Below are 14,736 nucleotides of genomic sequence, written 5' to 3'. Positions count from 1 at the left end.
TAATGGACTTAAAGAACTTATTTCAAATGTATATTCCTAGACCTCACACCATTATATTCTGATGCTCCCGGTCTTGAATGGAAAGGAGAAGTCTGCCTTTTTAACAAGCACTCAAATTGATTTTGAGTCAAGATGTCCATGAGACCACAGGCATATTGTTAAGAGCAGAGCCTCTTAAGTCAAAAGGTTCAAATCTTGGCTCTAATACTTATCAGCCCTGTGACTTTGAGAAAGTTAACTCTAGCTTCTCAAAGCCTCAATTTTCTCATTTATAAAAGGGAGATAATAATAACTGCTACCTCATAAGTGTGTAAAACAGTACTCGGTACATAGGAAAGTGTCAATAAACATTGTCTACTTTTGTTATGGAGTCCTTGGGTGGTGCAAATGATTAAGCACTGAACTACTAACCAAAAGGTTGGCGGTTCAAATCTACCCAGAGGCGCTTCGGAAGAAAAGCATGGCAATCTACTTCCGAAAGGTCACCTTTGTGAAAACCCTATGGAGCACAGTTCTATGCTGACACGTGGAGTCACCATGAGTCAGAATTGACTTGACAGCAATTGTTTTTATGTTTGTTATGATTATTTTATTCTTAAATTCTTCGGGCTGTATGAGAAGCATTCCAAGGGCAAGGTGAGCTGTTGCCCTTGACATCCAGCTTACAAAGAACCTTTGTCTGAGCATGACCCCTTCCTGTGATTACACCCTCCTTCATCTGTTCTTTCTCAAATTCTTTTCCTCTTCAAAGCTGCCCTTGATGTTCTTTTTAACTTGACTTCATCTATATAAAAATATTCATGGACACAGGTACTTATCATATTAATCTCTCTGCTTAGGAATATGTTTGAAATTTTCCTCAATAAAAAAGTTTTTTAAAGTATATATTCATAAGAACTGCTCCAAACATACTCACCCTAAGGATGGCTCTGGCTAATATCACATAAAAACTACACCTGGGCAATTCATTTCAGTCAACACCTCTTAAATTCCTACAATGTGTGAGTCACTGGTGACACCAATATGAGTAAGCTCTGAGCCTTATTCATGGCCCTAGCATGACATTCTCTGTAAAGAACATTAACTGCCCCAATACATACAATGCTGGTTTGTCAGTGCTGTGGGAGCTGGTATTTCCAGGCAGACAAGTTCTCACGGCTGGGATGATCTAACTGGCTAGGCTCTATCTCAGGTCCAAGGGCCAATTCCCCAACTCCAGCCAGGCATTCCACACACAAAAGCAGACACTCCTAAGAACAAGATAAAGAGTGTAGATATACATATACGCATAATCCCTGATGGTGCAATGGTTAAGCACTCGACTGCTAACCGAAAGGTTGGTGGTTCGAACTCACCAGCTGCTCTATGGGAGAAAAGACTTGGTGATAAATTCCCATGAAGATTTACAGCCTAGGAAACCCACGAGGCAGTTCTGCTCTGTCCTACGGGTTGCTATGAGTCAAAATCAACTCAACAGCACATAACAACAGCAACAACTAGTAAAGACATTCAAAACAAATGCGCTACTTTCCACAGCTCAGTGCCAACATCTTTGTATTCTATAGATGGTACATTTTTTCCAAGCTACTATATTGCGAGGTATGTCTTAAAAATCACCAAGAAAGTTAAAAACAAATACTAGCAGGCATTGAACGTTATACACACATAGTGATTTTCTATTCTTGGATAAGTGTTTGAAAATTTCATTATGCTGAACTCCCAACACAAAAATTCCAAAAGGACTTTTCCCCAAAAGTTAATTCTATTAGTAAAGGTTTACTAGTTTACAGGCTGAGTGGCTGTAACAAAAAGACCCAAGGATACATTGGCTTAAACAAGGGAGTCTATTTGTGTTTCCCAGCACACTCCAAAAGTGGTCCAAGGCTGTAGGGTTTCTCAGGATCCTTGGACAGTAGTTCCAATCCAGTCAGGAGGAAGAGGTGAAAGAGCCCCAGGAGTGCATGAGTGTTTCTTGCTAGGTCCACACCTCAGAAGTGCATAGATCACTTCTACTCACACTTATTCACACGCCACACTGAACTGCAGGGTGTGCTAGGAAATGCAGTCACCAGCTGGGCGGCCGTGTGCTCAGCCAAACTCAGAAGTTCTGTTTTTAAAGAAATAGAGAATGATGTTGATGAAAAGCTAGCTGAATCTGTCTTATGCACCTGTCCACAGTAGAAGTGCAGAAACTTAGTGACCTTATAGGACAGAGTACAACTGCCCCACAGGGTTTCCAAGGAGCAGCTGGTGGGTTTGAACTGCTGATTTTTATTTAAAAGTCCATATCTGAGAAACCCACCACCCATCTGTCAGTTTGTCATACTGTGGTGGCTTGTGTGTTGCTATGATGTGGAAGCTATGCCACAAGTATTTCAAATACCAGCAGAGTCTCCTATGGTGGACAGGTTTCAGCAGAACTTCCAGACTAAGATAGACTAAGATAAAAAGCCTGGCAATCTACTTCTGAAAATTAGCCAATGAAAACTTTTTGGGTCACAACAGAGTATTGCCCTATATAGTGCTGGAAGATGAGCCCCCTAGATTGAAAGACTCTCGAAGTACCTAGTGCCCACAACAATGGACTCGAGCATACCAACGATTGTGAACATGGTGCAGTACCAGACAACATTTTGTTCTGTTGTACATGGGATTACCATGAGTCAAAGCCAACTCAATATCAACCATTATGAAAAAAATCTGAAAAATAGTCTACTTTCAACTGGGAAATAATCATAAATTAGTCATCCTGCAAGAAGTGTAACTCTTACAGACACAGTCAAGGATGGCGTGGATGCCCGCCATTCTTCTTACACAATAGGTAGAGTTTCCTGTTTTTCCAGGAACAGCCTTCCATGACTTGGGCCGTGATGAAAACCAGAAGGACACTTGTGTGCCCCCTCATCACCTTCCAAAGGAGTCATAGAATGATATGAAATTATTGTTCACAATAGCAAAAAGATGGAAACAACCTAGATGCCCATCAGGAGATGAATGGATAAACAAACTATGGTACATACACACAATGCAATACTATGCAACGATAAAGAACGATGACGAATCTGCAAAGCATCTCACCACATGGATGAATCTGGAGGGCATTATGCTGAGTAAAATAAGTCAGTCACAAAAGGACAAATATTGTATGAGACCACTACTATAAAAACTCATGAAAAGGTTTACACACAAAAAAGAAACAATCTTTGATGGTTACAAGGGAGGGGAGGGGTTGAGGTGGAAAAACACTAAATAGACAATAGATAAGTGGTAAATTTGGTGAAGGGTAAGACAGTACACAATACTGGGGAAGCCAGCACAACTTGTTCAGAGTAAGGTCATGGAAGCTCCATGGACTAATCCAAACTCCCTGAGGGACTGAATTGCTGGGCTGAAGGATGTGGGGACCATGGTCTCAGGGAACATCTAGCTCAATTAGCATAACATAGTTTATAAAGAAAATGTTCTATATTCTACTTCGGTGAATAGCATCTGGAGTCTTAAAAGCCTGTGAGTAGCCATCTAAGATACTCCGTTGGTCTCACCCCTTCGGGAGCAAGGGAAAATGAAGAAAACTAAAGACACAAGGGAAAGATTAGTCCAAAGGACTAATAAATCACAACTACTATGGCCTCCACCAGACTGAGTCCAGTACAACTAGATGGTGCCCAGCTACCACCACTGACTGCTCTATTAGGGATCACAATAGAGGGTCCCGGACGGAGCTAGAGAAAAACGTAGAACAAAATTCTAACTCACAAAAAAAGCAGACTTACTGGCCTGACAGAGACTGGAGAAACCCTGAGAGTATGGCCCCTGGACACCCTTTTAGCCCAGTAATGAAGTCACTCCGGAGGTTCACCTTTTAGCCAAAGATTAGACAGACTCATAGGACAAAACGAGACTAAAGGGTCACACCAGCCCAGGGGCAAGGACTAGAAAGCAGGAGGGGACAGGAAAGCTGGTAATAGGGAACCCAAGGTTGAGAAGGGAGAGTACTGACATGTCATGGAGTTGTTAACCAATGCCATAGAACAATATATGTACTAACTTTTAATGAGAAGCTAGTTTGTTCTGTAAACTTGCATCTAAAGTTCAATTTTTAAAAAAAAGAATGCTAAGCAATTAGATTATTTGACATTAGCTGCCTGTGTACACATCTGGCCCCCAGGGACTCCATGTGTGTTAGAGTAGAACTGTGCTTCATAGGGTTTCCAATGGCTGGTTTTTTGGAAGTAGGTTGCCAGGACTTTCTTCCAAGGCACCACTGGGTGAACTCAAATACCAACATTTCTGTTAGCTGCCAGTGCACTAACCATTTGCACTACCCAAGGACTCCTCCATCACCACAGAAAAACCAAACCAAACCCATTGCCGTCGAGTCAATTCCAACTCACAGCGACACTTAGGACAGAGTAGAACTGCCCCATAGGACTGCCAGTGCTGTAAATCTTTATGGAAGCAGACTGCCACATGTTTCTCCTGTGGAGCGGCTGTTGAGTTCGAACTGCTGACCTTTTAGATAGCAGCTGAGTACTTAAACACTGCGCCACCAAAGCTCTGTTCACCACCACATAGGACTCCCCTAATGCGAGTCTTTTTTTCTAACTCACAGCACTCATACCTATAGATGGCTTCATTATTGCTTTAAAGCTTGGTTAAGAAAATCAATGGGGAAATTTCAAAATTTCCCTATTGATCCAAGAATGCACGACCCAAACATTTTCTTTGCAGTCTGACATGTTATTTCAGTTGCTAAATGGTGAACCATGCCTTCTGAAAATTATTCGATATTAAAATGTACAATGGTTTCTGTGGCGTGCCTTTGAGTCGTTGCTATTGGCAGCCTGCATTTGTATGCCAGCTGGTAGTGGTCTTCCTTGTCTTCCAGTGGGCTGGGCATTTGGAGTCAAAATGAGCCAAAAACCAAACCCACTGCTGTTGAGTCAATTCCAACTCATAGCAACCCTATAGGACAGAGCAGAACTGCCCCATAGGTTTCCAAGGCTATAAATCTTTACAGAAGCAGACTGCCGCGTCTTTCTCCTGCAGAGTGGCTGGTGGGTTTAAACTGCTGATGTTTTGGTTGGCAGCCAAGTGGTTTAACCACTGCGCCACCAGGGCTCCTTTCCAGAGTCGAAATAGCTGACTCTATTTTCTCACTCCACTTCCGGGCTGTGAACACTGGGAAGCCACTTAGGCTCTCCAAGACTCAACTATTTATCTAAAACAAAATTAATATGAGGCTTAGAGGAATGTAAAAGGTCCAGCCCAATGACTAGCATTTAACAAGGACTCAGTCATTAGTTATTTTGTTGTTTTAATGCTCTTTGGTATTTGAGTAAACCATGGGGCTGCATGTAGGCAGACTAATGGTGGTGCTTGAAATGATACAAGGAAGACTCAATCTATTATATGATTGCTGCCTGAAATTCTCCATTAGAGAGGCATTCTTTGGATTAATAACTTTTTAAAAACGTAAATACTTCTGGGGGTGTATTTTATTAAACTATTTCCACTAATTTGCAGAGAGGATATGTGTAATTTGGACAAAAATGTAACGCATGAGGGTCCACAGCTTCCTCTCCCCTTGGAACTGGCAGTGAGTGTGGAGGAAGAAGTACACTTTCTAAGAGAGAGTTGAAGGGAGGGTAGTGTGTGCCTGTGCGTGTGTATGTGTACGCGCGTGCGTACTTGTGTGTCTATGTGTTGGGGGAGGAGGGGGGTGAGGGCTCTGTTATGGAACCTGGCAGTCACGCTGCCAGGTGGGAGTGAATTCTGGAGGTTCACTTTCAAGTCTGTGGCCAGGGGAGAAAGAAAGAGTACTTGGGGAGATAACAAGAGAAGAGCTGCAGCGCTAAAGTTAAGCAGGAAAGATGATGCGAAAGGGGGAAAAGGGTCTTTAAAGAACTATTAAGGGTCCCTGGTGGCACAATGGTTAAGCGCTTGGCTGCTAACCTAAAGGCCGGCAGTTTGAACCCACTAGCCGCTTTGCAGGAGAAAAGACCTGGCGATCTACTTCCATAAATATTACAGCCTAGGAAACCCATGGGGTCACTATGAGTCGAAATAACCTGGCTGGCGCCCAACAACAAGAAGAACAAACTATTGCTGCAGTTCACACGACCCTTGTTGCAGATTGGGTTCTCCAGACGCAGACCCTGAGGCGGAGTTAGGGTTATTTATTAGCGATCAGCACCTGTGAAATAAGTGGGTGGAAGCAGAAGGAGGAACTGAATGGCCTGAGAAAGCCGGGGGCGATCCTTGCACAGGTCTGGAGCAAGGATTGCCCCTCACAGTGGTCCTCACCGAGCTGGAATGACCAGGTTTTTTTTTTGTTGTTGTACTTTAAGTGAAAGTTTACAATTCAAATTAGTCTCTCATACAAAAATTCACATATACATTGTTATGAGACTCTAACTGCTCTCCCTATACTGTGACAACACACTCCTCCTTTCCACCCCTGATTTCCTGTGTCCATTCAACCAGCTCCTGACCCTCTCTGCCTTCTCATCTCACCTCTGGACAGAAGCTGCCCATTTAGTCTCATGTATCTACATGAGCTAAGAAGCACACTCTTCACGAGTATCCTTTTATGTTCCATAGTCCAGTCTAATCTTTGTCTGAAGAGTTGGCCTCTGGAATGGTTTTAGTTCTGGGTTGACAGAGAGTCTGGGGGCCACGCTTTCTGAGGTTCCTCCAGTCTCAGTCAGACCATTAAGTCTGGTGGAATGACCAGGTCTTTATGTGCCTGCCTCACTCAGTCACCAGACAAGGGCTGCCAGGGAGACCATGACCCCAGCCTAGGTGGTCTCAGCAGCTGAGGCACACCCCCAAAGAACTGCCAGAGGGAGGCTGTCCACTGACTGTACCCGCTGTGGATGAAAGGAGAGTCAGGTGGTACATCTCTGTGCCTACCATAGTCCTCCAAACACAGGACTCAGATCCACATCTCCAAACTCAAAGAGCAGTTCCTCCATTGCTCCCTTAGGCCTCTCTTCCTGAGAGGAAACTTGGAAGTTGAAGGTGAGACAAACTACAGGCCTCACTGTTGCAGCTGGTCTTGGGGCTGCAACTAATATTCATTGTCTCCCTCCTTCACTGCCTATTCTAAATTCTCCTCACCCTCAGCTGCCATATCTGCTGGCTTCAGTTCCCTACTTGGTGCCATGTCCACCTGGTGCCATGATCCAGACCTTCATCCCTGAGCAGCCTAAGCTTCTGGTCACCATGTCCTTCACAGGCTAGGGTTGCTACACTTGTCTGTTTACAGTCCAATTGGGCAAAGGAATGCCAAAAGGTGCCCAGTTGGGCTGCACACATATTCCTTTCTGCCTCTGTGGTGGTGATCAGAGGCAATTACCCATGCCAAGATGGTAAACCCTCTTCTTCCTGCTGGTCCCTGGGCATAGGGCCCAAACCACCTAGGCAGAAGCCAGAGCTTATAAATGAAGGGACTCTTGCTATGTCTCCTGGCAAAAGTGTACCCTTTTTGAGTACCAGGTTCTCTAATTCTGCCCAGAACTGAAGAAGCACAAAGTCCTTCCATGGCTGGGTCCTTGAGAGGAAAGGTTTGTTTCCCTGTCCCATCTATTGTTTCTCTTGGGGACAGAGCACATAAAGATCTTTTATTCAATACAAGATCTTTCATTCAATACAAGATCTTTCATTCAATTCAATGCATCCAGGAGACTGGCACCCCATCCTTTGACCTGGTATTTAGGTATGCGGTCAGCAGGCTGTTTCAAGGCTCTACCAGATGGCCAACTGCTGAATGTTGCAGCATGTACCACAATTGGTGGATGACATGGCCATGGACTGCTCCCACACCTCCTTTGTTGTAAAGTGGGTCCCATGATCTGATGTGATGTCATGTGGGCTCCCACACAAATAGATCAATCAAACACTCTGTAGGCCCTTAGAGAGTAGTATTGGCCAGGCCTTCAGGTGGGAAAGGCAAATCCATACCCATGTCTGTTCCTGAACTGCTGGCCTTTCCAGGATTGAAGGGGACCAATCTAGTCAACTTGATACCGAGTTGGCCAGTTGGTCTCAACGAAGAATGGTAACATCTCAGGGACTCCGTGTTGGTCTCTGTTACTGGACAGTCAGCAATGGCAATCTTAAGCCATTTCTCTTTCCATTCAAAGTAGATGACCAGTAGCTAGACCAGCCTTGGTAAGTAAGAGTCCATGCTGCTGGCCCATGCGCAGCCTCCATCTTTGCTACCGTGGGCTTTTCATTCAAGTGCCAATACTGGGATAACCAATGACAGAGGCTGGCACACATCAACTAGCAAGTCGTTTTGTCTTCTTGATTGTTTATTGCCTTTTCTGGAATGGACGCCCTCAGTGAACATTACTATGTGATACAAAGATTCTCACACTTTGTGCCCATGTCCATTTGTCCATCCACATGCTCTCCCTTAGGCCTCCTTGTCCCTCATCTTCCAATCTTTTTTTTTTTTTTCAGGCATCTGTCCAGCCTGCCTATTTGATGCCCATGAGCCCATAAATATCCTAACTTTAAGTGATTTCTCTTATCACACAAAATAGATTACCATGTGCACCTGAAGTTCTGTTCATTGAGAGAATTTTCCCTTGCCACTGTCTTTCAAGGCCACCCCTGAGTAAGGCTGAAGGCCAGCCAGTGTGTATTTTCAGCTTGCAGACACATACTGACCTGACCCATCTATAAACCAAACTTGGGCTTTTTGCTCTTTTTTCAGCTAGTTATACAGAATCATCCATGCAGCCATAAATGTGAGCTAAGGGAGGGGTGCTGAGGTTGAGGGAGGGGTGCTGGTGCAATTGTGGTCTACCTGCTTATGCAACATAGGTGTTATGAATGAATATGTTGTTATTGTGTGTCATCGAGTTGATCAATTACGATTCATAGCAACCCTATGTAGGTCTACCTCATTAAGTCGGTGCTTACCTTGTCCAATCCTCTTTCTACATAGACGACCTCCTTCCATTATTTTTTTCCTTTCTTTCTTTTGCTTCCTAGTTACCATTACCTCTTATCCAGTTAACTTTAAGATATATCCCTTTAGTGAGTAATAAGAATATCAAATCCTACTCTATATAAGGTATTTTAATAATATACTCTTAGAGTATTATAATTTTGTATCAGATACTTGCTTGCTGCTATATGATAAATAGTTGACTACACTGCCAAGGTCACAGTCACATGAATGTCCCAGACATATTGCAGTGAGGAGAAGCTCAAGTTCACTGAAATAATTGGATTAATTACCTTCTCTTCTGAGACTTGGGATTTTTCTCCCCCTAGTAACTCTTTTTAAAGAAAGTTTTATTACCTAGCTCTGCATCTATCTCTATCTGTCTTAGCTTGGGCTTTTCTATGTGCTATTAGCAGTTCTGTGAAATTGTTTGCCATTCCTTCTTGGTTATGATTTGAGATATTTTGAAAGAATAATGATTTGTTGCTGACTACATTATGTTGACTACATCCTCACCTGCATCAATTCACTTCAGTTCCTTTTTAATCACATTATCTACTCTGTAATAATGATTGTTGAAATATTACAGATGCTTTTTTATAATTTATTTTAAAAGAAACCAATAGTATTCATATGTTCGAAAGACCTGGGCAAGATCTGAGGTTTTGAACCTTTGAAATAGAACATTGAAGGATGTATGCTATTTCTAGTTCTCTTTATAATATCTCAGCATTGAAAAATTTGAAATGTGAAGAATCTAACAAAAATCATGTAGATTAGATATTGCTTTTGAGAGACAGCGAAAATGGCAATTGAATGCTAGTGATTTATAGGATGAAATTAAGATATTTTGTAATAACTTATGCAATGAAGATCCCATTACAGTGTTTAAACATGATATATAAATTTTATGATTTGTTTCCAATCTCTGTTCTTCACCCACTAAATGCCAGAAACACCCTGTAGCCACTGTGACAACAATGGTTCATTCCTAGAAGTCATCTAATGTGTGTTCTCTTATCTTTCCAACTGCCTCCTAGGGAGAGGGGGTACTGCCCTCAGCATTTACAGCTGTAATGTTATTTCTATTTATAATTTGTGTGTATAATTGTATTTCTAAGTTTGAGAGATGTTGCCAAATTATCCTCCAAAATGTTTGAGCCAATTCATATTTTCTTTAGCAATATGAGTGCCTCCTCCCTCACAGCCTTACCAACAGAATTGTGTTGTCAAACTTCTGGATTTTACCAATATAAGGAAAACAATGTTAGTAAGTCTCAATTTGCGATTATCTTATTTATGCGTAAAAGTTGGAATATTTCTATATGTTTATGAGCCATTTATATTTCTTTTTCTGATTGTGTCCTTTGCCCCTCCACCCCTCCTTTTTTTCCTATTGGGTTGCTGGTCTTTTTAAAAAATTGATTTCCAAGAACATCTTATATATCAAGGAGATTAACCCTTGGTCTTTAAGTTACAATTTTTTTCCCCAGTTTCTTGTTTGTCTTTTTTACTTTGCTAATGGTATTTTTATCATGCAGAATTTTTAAATGCAACTGAGTTTTTCAATCTTTTCTTTGATGACTTCAGCTTTCCTTTTAGTTAGAAAGTCTTCTGCATGCCAAGGTTAAAAAGGAATTCTTTTGTGCTTGCTTCTAGTTCGTACTTCTAGTACAGGAAGCTCAAGGTGGAATGTGGAGCAGGCCTGACTGTGAAGAACCACAAAGGTCAGTTGCGCTGGGGGAGTAGGGGAAGGAGGTGGGATATAAGCAGTCCACTTCTCAAGAGACTGGACAGTTTATATGAGACCCTCAGGAAGTCTTTGCGACCCACCTGCCCAACATCTAGCCCCAGGCTGGGCACCAAGTCTTACATGCTAATACTTGTATCTCCAATAAGAGAGCCCCACACCTTCACCAACAGGAGGAGCTCACCCCAATTTCCCTAATCCTAAAAGGGCTTAATACAGAGGGTCATCAGAATTGAGCCCTCTTACCATCTAAACCCTTAAGAAAGAAGCCTACTTTTAGGGGTGCAGTGGGTTAAACGGGGAGGCTTTCTTTATGCCCAGATCTGAGGGTAGGGTATTTTTCCAGAAAGGTGCTTCTATGCCTGGGGGAGGAGGCCATCCGTGCAGAAACAGCAGATGGCATGGCAGGTGCTCCTCTCTCCCATCCCACCCCGTTCTGTGGGGCCAGGCATAGCGATCCCTGGACAGTCTCCGGAAAGGCACGAAGAGCTGGGTCAGGTCTGACCTGGGTTCTCTTAAGCGATCTAGAAGCCCTGTAACAGTGACCCATCAGCTGTCCTAGCATGATGTGGTCTGTCTGGCATTTTTACTTGTGAGGCTCTCTTTCTCGACTTCAGAAAAGGAACATGTTGTGAAATTGGTTAAATCCTATATTGGGACAATTGTAAGCGGCTCAATGGAGATGGCCCCCTACCTTCTTTATTAAAAAATAAAAACCCTGACCTCTGGAAAGTCTTCATCTGTTTGTGTGCTTAGCAAATCCCCCAGTCCTGCTCCATCTGTATCAACAGAGGGCCTCTGGTACGCAGCAATCGAGATTACTACTGTTGGTCGGCGGAAGACTTCGGAACACTTCTGTCCTTCTTAAACACAGTCACCTGACCCAAGCCCCATAAATGTACACTTGTCAAGAAGGGGCCGTTCATGACATTCCAAGGTAGTGTTAGCTCCCATTTCACTGATTCTGCTCAATTTGTGCTTGTGGCTCGGAGAAAAAAGTCTAAGTAATTCCAAATATAAATGAAAATAAAGAGAGAACGATGGGTTATTGTTGCTGTTGTTAGGTGCCATTGAGTTAGTTCTGACTCATAGCAACCCTGTGTACAACAGAACGAAACACTGCCCAGTCCTGTGACATCCTCACAATTATTGCTGTGCTTGAGCCCATTGTTGCAGCCACTATGTCAATCCATCTCGTTGAGAGTCTTCCTCTTTTTCGCTGACTCTCTACTTTACCAAGCATGATATCCTTCTCCAGGAACTGGTCCCTCCTGATAACTGTCCAAAGTACATAAAACGAAGTCTCGCCATCCTTGCTTCTAAGGAGCATTCTGGCTGTACTTCTTCCAAGACAGATTTGTTTGTTCTTCTGGTAGTCCATGGTATAGTCAATATTCTTCGCCAACACCACAATGCAAAGGCATCAATTCTTCTTTGGTCTTCCGTATTCATTGTCCAGCTTTCACACGCATATGAGTCGATTGAAAATACTATAGCTTGGGTCAGGCGCACCTTAGTCCTTAAAGTGACATCTTTGCTTTTTAACACTTTAAAGAGGTCTTTTGCAGCAGATTTGCCCAATACAATGCGTCGTCTGATTTCTTGACTGCTGCTTCTATGGGCGTCGATTGTGAATCCAAGTAAAATGAAATCCTTGACAGCTTCTTTTTTCCGTTTATCATGATGTTGCTTCTTAGTGTAGTTGTGAGGATTTTTGTTTTGTTTACATTAAGGTACAATCCATATTGAAGGCTATATTGTGAAGGGTTATTTTACATTATATCAATATGAGCTGTAAGTCGTTCCTGGAATGGAAAACATTTTTAATATCATTTCATTCCAGAATCTGATACTTGGAATTCTGTCTTTCTGGTTCTCACTCTTTTTCTCTTTATCTGATTCTTTTTTTCTCTGATTTTCTCTCTGTGTTGAAGCCTTTTTTGTGTGTGATGATTTTGTTAATTGACACCACCACAGCATTAAGTGTTACTGTAGTGTTAATTCTATGTTGTAGGGGAATGTGTGGTTTGCTTGCTAGTATTTGTTGGCCTATTATTTTGAATTAATTCAAATGTATATTGAAGCGCTATTTTCTACAATGTTCTTAGACTATGGTATATGTAAATTTTCTTTATAGATTCACATTCAAGAATTCACTGTTTCTTAATATTATTATGCCTGTTGGTATAATCCAGTAGTATATGTGATATTTTTCTTTTATTGTTATAGAAAACATAACCAAAATTATAATTAAAGCAGTTGATAAGACAATACATGAAATATGTAGCATAACAATCTCATACTTAGATGTTGCTAGTTATAATTCAATATAATTTATTCTTAACTATTCATTATTATTTATTTGGACTGAAAAAAAGCATTCTGAGGCTTTTGGCTGTCTGCCTAGACATTTTAGTATAGATAATAAAATGTTGCCAAATTCTATGGTAATACATATATATGTGTATGTATGTGTGTGTGTATATATATGTGTATATTATATATATCTGATATACATATAATATATACATATAAACACACACACATACACATATTTAATTTCTTTTGACAGATTTTCTCCCTGTACGAGGCAAGGTTCTACCTTATAGATTAAAACTTGTTAGCGAAACTACTCATTTGAGTAGTGAAATCACTAAGTACGCATAATGCCCTGAGGTTTAATAAGTAGTTTCTGGAAATTTGCATGGTTGTTGCAGTGTAGCTATTACTACAAGCTTGTTATTATTTGATTAGTTCACTACAGAGGAGTCTTCTGCTGAGATTTTGCCATTGATCGCCGCCTGCGTTTAGTGATTTCTCTCTACAGTTACAAGAGTAAACCAGCAGTCAATGCTGGAAACTCACCCCAGGAATTCTGCTATCTTCTGCTTTTTGGAAGCCTCCCAAATGTGATTAACCCTTCTGGAACTGGTTAAAAAGTGAATTGCCACAGTTGAACTTGGGAAAGGAAAATATGTTATTCCTAGCTTTTGATAACCTCAGAAATAACTCTTGAACATGCTGAAGAAGTATAATCAGATTCTTAAATAGATAAAATCTTGGTGAAAAGGTCATCTTTGATGACAGAGCTCTGCCATTACAAGTAACCCCTCTCTTGTCTTTTGCCTCAGACCCAGTTCTAGATGCACCTGAAATGCCAAGGAGGAAAGAATCACTGGGTGAATAAGAAAAGTATCATGAAAGACACAGCCTTGAATTGGGCCTAGAAGGCTAAATAGAGTTTTGGAGAAACAAAATTTATCCTATAATTGTTTTAGTTACAAAAAGAAACCATAAACAATTTGGAAAATATAGAAAAGAACAAAAAAGATTTAAAGTGTTCAATAATTGCCTTTATAAATAGTACTGTGTTGAACATCTTTTTGCATAAATTTTGTGGGTGTCTCTGATTATTTTCTTAGGAATTTCACTCTAAGAAGTGAAACTCTAGAGTTTTAGCCTTCTGAAACTTAGCAGCTAAACTGCCCTCCAAAGGCGTCATACTAATTTTTTCTTGTACCTGCAGTATGAAAGCCCAAAGCTCCTGTACCTTTGGACAGAAATAGGAAGACATTAGTGCTGTCCTTCTAAGTAGCCACACTGAAAACCTGCTTAGATAAATAATGCTACCGGTTCTCCAAACTCTTATGGAACAACTGTTTGGGAATTGTTTGCAGTCAAATTATGCACCACCCAAGACTTCCTTTTCGTTTCCTTCCTTTTTGTTACCAATAGCTGGGATCATTTTTGTTGTTGTTGGTGGTGGTGTTAGTTTTACTTCATTCTATAAAAACCTTCATCAAAATCTTATTTAACAGGAATGAAAGCATATCCATACAGATATATACACACAAATGTTCCTAGAGCATTATTCATAATCGCCCAAAACTGGAAACAACCCAAATATACTTCACTGTGTTTCATTGTATCCCATGCAACAAAATACTGTTCCGCAATAAAATGGAGGTGCTAATAAATGCTGCAACATGGATGAACTTTAAAAACTTTATGCTAAGTGAAAGAA

This window comes from Trichechus manatus, unplaced genomic scaffold, assembly GCF_000243295.1.
Source record: "Trichechus manatus latirostris isolate Lorelei unplaced genomic scaffold, TriManLat1.0 scaffold00096, whole genome shotgun sequence".
Taxonomy (NCBI): domain Eukaryota; kingdom Metazoa; phylum Chordata; class Mammalia; order Sirenia; family Trichechidae; genus Trichechus; species Trichechus manatus.
The sequence above is the reverse complement of the archived record's forward strand: the minus strand, read 5'-3'. Positions refer to the sequence as shown.